At 37.1% G+C, this 7,824-nt stretch overlaps 1 pseudogene; it reads left to right on the top strand.

Annotated features, from left to right (window-relative positions):
* Window positions 1–547: 547 nt before the first annotated feature.
* On the top strand, window positions 548–2,024 carry LOC102408073 (annotated as a pseudogene).
* The last annotated feature ends 5,800 nt before the right edge of the window (window positions 2,025–7,824 follow it).

Here is a 7,824-nt window from a genome sequence, read left to right as displayed (position 1 = left end):
TTTTCCTTAAACCTTATGAATAAACATCTTCTAGCTTCAAACTTTTCTTCTGTACCTTCCTCACATCTCTCAGCCTTCACAGAATTGAAGAAAGTTAGTGCCTTCCTCTGGATTCACTTTTGGTTTAAGGAAATGTTGTGATGGATTTGATCCTACATCCAGACCACTAAAATGTCTCCATTTCAACAATCCATTTCCTTGTCTTATCATTCACATGTGTACACTGGGGTAGCACTTTTAATTTTACTCAAGAATTCTTCTTTTGTATTCACACCTTGGCTAATTGTTAGGCACAAGATGCTTACCCAGGCCTATCTCAACTTTCTACAAGCCTTTCTCACTAAGCTTAATCAAGTCTACCTTTGTAGCCCTTTTTGACCTTCTTCATCCAATTCCCCTTCCTTCACCCTCTGTCTCTGGTAATGAAAAATCTGATCTCTTTTTCCATGAGTTTGTTTGTATGCCTTGTTGTTTGTTTTGAAGTATAATTGACCTACCACACTGTATTAGTTCTTATTATACATGAAGATCTGAGATGCACCAGAGAATGAGGAGCTTATTGAAGCAATGTGGATTCTTAAGAAGACTTCTCAAAGTGGAAAGCTGAAGAATGACTGAGTCAGCATCACTGATTCTACCCCCTTGGGCATCACTGATACAGAAGCTTAGCAAAGCACCTGGTACTTTCTTGTTGGATCAATGAGAAAGATTCTCAACCAGGCCTGAAATAGAAACAAATCACAGAGACTCTGAATTGTTTTCCCCACCCTCTGGTGTTCAAGGAATGACAGAACTTGATAGAACAGCTTTTAAAAAGACAGACATAATCCCAGAGCTTAAAGAGAGGAAAGAAATATTCAATAAAGTGTTGTGATCCCTTGAAAGGACAACACTGCAGCACCCAGGCCTAAAATGTGTGATTGAAGATCCAGAAGATGAAGAAGGTAGACTATTTATGTTGGATCCCTATAAAATGTTTACCACTGATTTCTTTGAGGAAGAATAACTCAGTATTTTAAAGCATCTTAATGTCAATCCACAGATATTGAAATATAATTTGGAACTAGCTTATGGAAACTTTAAGTCTGAAGAAATCTTGAGAGCTGTGCTTCCTGAGGGTCAAAATGTGACCTCAGCGTTTAGCAGAGTTGGGCACACTGCCCACCTGAAACTTTGAGTTCACCAACTACCTTACAAGCATTTAATTGGCCAAGTTATGATTGACAAAAATCCAGGAATCACATCAGCAGTAAATAAAATCAATAATATTGATAATACTGAAATTTCCAAATTTCAGTTATCTGGAGAGGAGAATATGGAGACCAAGGTTTGAGAAAACAATTACACCTATGAATTTGATTTTTCAAAAGTCTACTGGAATCCTTGTCTCTCCACAGAACACAATCATATCACAGAACTTCTCAAATCTGGGGATGTCCTATTTGATGTTTTTGCTAGGACTGGGCCCTTGGCCATTCCACAGCAAAGGAAAACTTCACTATGTTTGCTAGTGATGTCAATAGTGAATCCTATAAATGGCTACTGCACAATTGTAAATTAGTTAAAATGGACCAAATGGTAAAAGTTTTAAGTTGGATGGGAAAGATTTCCTGCAAGGACCAATCAAAGAAGAGTTAATGCAGCAGCTGGGGCCACTGTCAAAAGGAAGAAAACACTCTGTGTGCATTGTCATGAATTTGACAGCAAAGGCTATTGAGTTTCTCACCGCTTTCAAAGCACTCTTAGATGGCAGCCATGTGGCAGTGAGCTCCTTCCCGTTGTGCACTGTTACAGCTTTAGTTAATCCAGACAAGGATGTTCAACAATGAGCTGAAACTGTGTTAGGCATCTCCTAGGAAGCATGCAATTCAGTTCACTTAGTAAAAAATGTGGCCCCTAATAACAAAGTGTTATGTATCACTTTTCAGATTCCTGCTGCTATACTTTACAAGAACGAGATTGTAAATCAGGACAATCATAAAGATCCACCTCTTAAATGCCAGAGGACAGATAAAGGCTTTTAAGAAGAAAAAGCAAAATTGCTTCAGTCACTTAATTGGAAATAGTTTCTCCATCTCCCCACTAGACCATTGTGATAGTGAACTATTAAACACTTTTATTTTACCCTCGCTGGCTTCCCATACATACAGCATGGTGTTATTTTCTATGCATTGTCTAAATGACCACCAACATAAGCCTAGTTATGTTATGTCACCACAAAGATATTATTACTTCATTCTGGACTGTATTCTCCACATTTTTGTTTTATACTTGTGACTTATTTGTTTTGCAGTGGAAATCGATACCTCTTAATGTCCCTTGCTTATTTCTTTCTTCGCTCCCACCAAGCACCATGGTAACAACATGTTTTTTTCTCTGTATCTACGACTGCTTCTATTTTGTTATGTCTCTTCAATTTTTTGTCATTTATATTGCACATTCATTTCCTCAGTTCAGTTTCAGTTGCTCAGTCATGTCACTCTTTGTGACCCCATGAACAGCAGCACTCCAGGCCTCCTTGTCCATCACCAACTCCTGGAGTCCACCCAAACCCATGTCCATTGAGTTGGTGATGTCATCCAACCATCTCATCCTCTGTCATCCCCTTCTCCTCCTGCCCTCAGTCTTTCCCAACATCAGGGTCTTTTCAAATGAGTCAGCTCTCTGCATCAGGTGGCCAAAGTATTGGAGTTTCAGCTAAGCAGCTAAGCATCATTCCTTCCAATGAACACCCAGGAATGATTTCCTTTAGGATGGACTGGTTGGATCTCCTTGCAGTCCAAGGGACTCTCAAGAGTCTCCTCCAACACCACAGTTCATTTCCTACTTTAGCTAAATACCTAAGAGGGTGATTGCTGGACTATATGGTAAGAGTATGCTTCATTTTGTGCACGAGCTCTTTGTGACCCCATGGGCTGTGTAGCCCACCAGACTCTTCTGTCCATGGAATTTTCCAGGCAAGAATGGTGGAGTGGGTTGCCATTTCCTCCTCCAGGGGATCTTCTCAACCAACTCGAGTCTCTTGCATTGGCAGGTGAATTCTTTATCACCCTGCCACCTGTGAAGCCCATGTTTAGTTATGTAAGAAAATTCTAAAATATTATCCGAAGTGAATGTACAATTTTTGTATTCCTACCAGCAATGGATGAACATTTCTATTCTTCTTACATTGCTTTCTTACTTAGCAATATATTCAGAGAATCACCCCGTATTAGCTTTTAGCAATTATTTTTCTTATCTATTTTAACAGGCTCATAATAGTTCACTGTATGTATGTACCATAGTTTCCATTTATTTAGCCAAACTAGTGCTTGTGTGCATTTGTGTGCTTGTGTGAGTCCTGAATGGCTACTTTCAAAGTGGGGCTTCCCTGATGACTCAAACTGTAAAGGATCTACCTGCAATGCAGGGGACCTGGGTTTGATTCCTGGCTAAACCTAAAGCCAGGAAGTAGATCATAAAGACATTTATATTGACATAGGATGAACCTGTTCAGACACTCAAAGGCCACTTGAATCATGAAGTCATTCTAAGGATGTTTGTATATTTCCATTGGGTCTGACTCTATATTGCATCCTCTCCTATTGGAATATCTATAAGATCTGATACTATTCCTTATTCCATTTCAGTTCTTATTGGCCGTTTTTACTCTAAGTAACATAATATTCTATGTATAATTGAACATTGATGTTTCTGTAGATAATTCTGTTTCACTGAAATTATGTTGCTAATTTTTCTTTATAGTTTTTGTTGGCAGAGCCTTTGGTCCTTGTATTGATTTATAGTGCTTAGCTGATGGCAAACAATTGGTTAGATTGCCCTGATATGCACAGCTTGCATTATCTCTGTAATTTGGAGCTCTTAGCATTAAGGCGATCATGTTCTTCCTTAAATTTTCTCTGTTTCTCTCTTTTTGCTATGCAAATGATAGATAATCTCTATAATTTTAACCAGAAAAAGCTTTTAAATTATATTTGAGTGCTATCTGTTATCTTACAGAGTTTCCCTGGTGGCTCAGATGGTAAAAAATCTGCTAGCCATGAGGGAGATCTGGGTTCAGTCCTTTGGTTGGGAAGATCCCCTGTAAAAGGAAATGGCAATCCAGTCCAGTATTCTTGCCTGGAGAATCCCATGGACAGATGAAGCTGGTGGGTTACCTTACATAAGAATTATTTTTGTACACTTTGGAAGGTGAGTTTAAGGTAGTATAAGTCCTTCTCTTTTTATTTTGCATCTGAACAAGTCTGTGTTAGTTGCTCAGTCATGTCTGACTCTTTGTGATCCCTGCCTCCTCTATTTGGTTTATCTTATTTGTTGCTGCCTTTTCATGTATTGGGCTAAAGAAATCTATGTGCAAAATAGCCACTTCTTTGAAGTTAAATAATATTGGAAATATTAAATAATGTTATTTTTACTTATAGTCTATTAGACAGAATGGGATACCAAAATATATGAAGTCATCTTTTCTTCCTGTCTTTTTACTTTTGTAGAAGATATTAAGATGAGGTGGCAAGAATACACAGAACTATACAAAAAAGATCTTCACAACCCAGATTATCATAGTGGTGTGATCACTCAACTAGAGCCAGACATCCTGGAATGCAAAGTCAAGTGGGTCTCAGGAAGCATCACTATGAACAAAGACAGTGGAGGTGATGGAATTCCAGTTGAGCTATTTCAAATCCTAAAAGATGATGCTATGAAAGTGCTGCACTCAGTATGTTGGCAAATTTAGAAAACTCATTAATGGCCACAGGACTGGAAAAGGTCAGTTTTCATTCCAATCCCAAAGAAAGGCAATGCCAAAGAATGCTCAAACTGCAGCACAATTGCACTCACCTCACACACTAGTAAAGTAATATTCAAAATTCTCACAGGCAGGCTTCAACAGTACATGAACCATGAAATTCCAGATGTTCAAGTTGTATTTAGAAAAGGCAGAGGAACCAGAGATCAAATTGCCAACATTTATTGGGTCTTCGAAAAAGCAAGAGAATTCCAGAACAATATCAACTTCTGCTTTATTTCCCAAATTTGGAAAGAAGTACGTCAAGACTGTATATTGTCACCATGCTTATATGCTGAGTACATCTTGAGAAACACTAGGCTGAATGAAGCACAAGCTGGAATCAAGATTACTGGGAGAAATATCAATAACCTCACATATGCAGATGACACCACCCTAATGGCAGAAAGCAAAGAGGAACTAAAGAGCCTCTTGATGAAAATGAAAGAGGAGAGTGAAAAATTTGGCTTAAAACTCAACATTCAGAAAAGTAAGATCATGGCATCTGGTCCCATCACTTCAAGGCAAATAGATGGGGAACCAGTGGAAACAGTGTCAGACTTTATTTTGGGAAGCTCCAAAATCACTGCAGATGATGAGTGCAGCTATAAAATTAAAAGACACTTGCTCCTTGGGAGAAAAGTTATGACCAACATAGACAGCATTTAAAAAGCAAGGACATTATTTTGCCAACAAAGGTCCATCTAGTCAAAGCTATGGTTTTTCCAGTATTCATGTATGGATGTGAGAGTTGGACTATAAAGAAAGCTGAGCACTGAAAAATTGCTGCTTTTGATCTGTGGTATTGGAGAAGACTCTTGAGAGTCCCTTGGACTTCAAGGAGATCCAACTTAGTCCATCTTAAAGGAAATCAGTGCTGAATATTCATTGGAAGTACTGATTCTGAAGCTGAAACTCCAATACTTTGGCCACCTGATGTGAATAACTGACTCATTTGAAAAGACCCTGATACTGGGAAAGACTGAAGGCGGGAGGAGAAGGGGACAACAGAAGATGAGATGATTGGATGGTATCACCAACTCAATGGACATGAGCTTGGGTAAACTCCGGAAGTTGGTGATGAACAGGGAGGCCTGGCGTGCTGCAGTCCATGGGGTCGCAGAGTCGGACACGACTGAGTGACTGAACTGAATTGAACTGAACTGATGTGTTCTTTAAGTGTTTATTCTTCAAAATATATACAATTTACAGGATACCATGTAAGATGCCTCTATTAGGTAATTCTTATATATATTTTGAACATCCATGTTAGAGTCATATTTTCAACATTGAATGAAAGAAATTTGCAGCATTCTGTTTCTTAGATAGATTTGAATTTACAATATAACAAATCATAGTTTAATATCTGTCTCAATGAATTTACAGACTTTGAAAGTACAACAGAATTTTTATTTGACATTATAACGTAGAAGAACACATGAATTATTTGCCTGTTTGTTTTTTTTTTTTATATACTTCCCATAAGATGTGGAAATTTTACTTCAGCGGAAATTTACTGTATGATGAAAATGTATTCCCTCTGATCAAGTACAGAGAATCAAGGCCAAGGCGGCTTGCTTCAATTTTCATTTATTTTCCTTATATTGTTATTCATAGTAGGAAAAAAAAAACTATAAACAAAGGACCATTAAATAAAAACACATTTCATTGAAAATATGTGCTTGAAATGGATTATCTGATCTACGACTTGAAAGTCTGCATATTATTACATGACTAGTCTCTGAAATCTCGATGAGTAACTTTTCCACTAAATGCATACAGAAATATAAAATCTTTAAAGAAAATAGAGGATACTACACTGAGTCAGAAAAAAATAGTTCAGTGAAGCTTGAATATTCTCCTTCTGACCAGGACAGTAAGGTAATTTTTGTCAAAACATGATCAGTTTTCTCTCAAGGAACATTACTTTAAATTGCCAAAACTTTACCACCAAAAATGAATTCATTACTTCACTTATATATTTATCACAAGACATGCATTTAACACCCAGGATGTACAGAACTCCAACTTAATTGATGCAGTGAGTGTATACCAGGTCCCTCTTGGCAAAAACAATATGGGAAAGCTTCTATCAACCTCTTGTACCTACAGTATATTATCCAGATATAGTGGGGATGATGATGGTAGTAGAAGATTATAGTTTGCAGCAGTGATAGAACAATCATAAAATTCCTCAGAAATTGTGTAAAATAAAAGAGTAGTGTACAATGGCATACTGAACTTTGGATATGTAACCAGGTTGAATTGGGGTTTAACACCTCAATCTTTAAATTACTGTGTACCCTTGAGCCATTTATATACTTCTCCCAGATTAACTTTCTTTGTATGTAATGTCAAATAAGCACATTTCTACTCCAAAACAAATTAGACAATGAAGATTAGAGATTCTGACATTCCTTTTGTTTCAGTTCTGGTGACACTGCTATCACATGTTCGTAGTAGTTCTCATCACTAATCTCAGCCACTTCATTCTTCTCTCTTTGCATTGACATACACCACACACTTCCTGCTTGATTAAAGACCCTTTACTTTTATAATATGAATTCATAACTCATCACACACATATATGTATTTGTATATACATGTATGTATATATGTGTTAAATCAGGGGACCACAACCTCTGAGATCTAATGCCTGATAATGTGAGGTGGAATTGATGGAATAATAATAGAAATAAAGTGCAAAATAAATGCAATGTGCTTTAATTATCCAAACATCATCCCCCTATCCTGATCCACAGAAAAATTATCTTCTACAAAAGTTGGTGCCAAAATGTATGGGGACTGCTGTGTTAAATCACCAATTAAGACACATCACCACATACCTGTGAAAACATTTCACATTCTACATGTAGTGTTCAATTTTACAGTCTTTGTATCTATAACCTCTCATCATTTAAAATTTAAAACCAGTAAAATTTCCATGGACCAAAATAACTAGATCAAACTTAATTATATTTATGTATATAATTATCCAACTAAAGATTTCAAAAATATAATTTAATCTTCAAAATGAC

The sequence above is a fragment of the Bubalus bubalis genome, chromosome 16, assembly GCF_019923935.1.
Source record: "Bubalus bubalis isolate 160015118507 breed Murrah chromosome 16, NDDB_SH_1, whole genome shotgun sequence".
NCBI classification, from domain to species: Eukaryota; Metazoa; Chordata; class Mammalia; order Artiodactyla; family Bovidae; genus Bubalus; species Bubalus bubalis.
Note: the sequence above shows the minus strand (reverse complement) of the source record. Positions and strands in the feature narration are given on the sequence as shown.